General features: G+C 50.2%; 1 protein-coding gene across 1 annotated transcript in view; it reads left to right on the forward strand.

Moving 5' to 3' along the window:
• LOC110265064 overlaps positions 1-1206 on the forward strand; it is an 82062-nt gene that overhangs the window by 8199 nt on the left and 72657 nt on the right. The gene's annotated exons all lie outside the window — the stretch shown is intronic.

The following is a 1206-nucleotide window of genomic DNA, read 5'->3' on the forward strand; positions in this document are numbered from 1 at the left end:
GTTGCAACGTTGGCTGGGAGCGTTGCAACGGAGGCAGGGCGCGTTGCAACGTTGGCTGGGGGCGTTGCAACGGATGCTGGGTTAGGTGCAACGTTGGCTGGGCGCGTTGCAATGGAGGCAGGGTGCGTTGCAACGGATGCTGGGTTAGGTGCATCGTTGGCTGGTTTCGTTGCAACGGAGGCACCCGCCGTTGCAACGATGGCTCGGGGCGTTGCAACGGAGGAGCCAAATTTTCATATCTCATAATTGGCTCGTGCATTTTTTCTAAAATTTTGAGGGAACCTTGGTAATATTATGTGAAGGCTGCACAAAAAAATCCAGGTCAAAAATCGCACGTTTGCTCCGTTTTTCATTTTTTTTGAATTTCCGGCATTCCGGGTGGTAAAAAAATCGTCAAAAAAAATCGGCACGGTGTAAATTCACCAAATTTGAAGGATGGAAAGATCTTATTTTTCTAGAGGTTGTTGCAAAAAACGGCGTCAAAATTCGACCTCTAGAGCACTTTCCTTTATTATGTCTCCTCACGGAAAAGGACGTCTACCCGTGGCACTTTGGTAATGGCTCGGCAGCCTATTATAGGGGGGAGGGGTGTCATGATGCTGAAACTCGAGTTGCCCAAAGGCTTGCTGGGCGCAATGCCAGCAAGATGCACGTTGCCTTGCCATCCCCTAGGCACACTAGCAAGCACGTTGTGGTTGTGGTGTGCCGCCGGGCTCCCCCGCCCCCACGGAGGCACCCGCCGGTGCAACGATGGCTCGGAGCGTTGCAACGGAGGCACCCGCCGGTGCAACGATGGCTCGGAGCGTTGCAACGGAGGCAGGGCGCGTTGCAACGGAGGAGCCAAATTTTCATATCTCAGAATTGGCTCGTGCATTTTTCGTGAAATTTTGAGGGAACCTTGGTAATATTATGTGAAGGCTGCACAAAAAAATCCAGGTCAAAAATCGCAGGTTTGCACCGTTTTTCATTTTTTTTGAATTTCCGGCTTTCCGGGCGGTAAAAAAATCGGCAAAAAAAATCGGCACGGTGTAAATTCACCAAATTTGGGGGATGGAAAGATCTTATTTTTCTAGAGGTTGTTGCAAAAAACGGCGTCAAAATTCGACCTCTAGAGCACTTTCCTTGAGTATGTCTCCTTACGGAAAAGGACGTCTACCCGTGGCACTTTGGTAATGGCTCGGCAGCCTATTATAGGGGGGAGGGGTG

Source organism: Arachis ipaensis, chromosome B07 (genome assembly GCF_000816755.2).
Source record: "Arachis ipaensis cultivar K30076 chromosome B07, Araip1.1, whole genome shotgun sequence".
Lineage (NCBI taxonomy): Eukaryota > Viridiplantae > Streptophyta > Magnoliopsida > Fabales > Fabaceae > Arachis > Arachis ipaensis.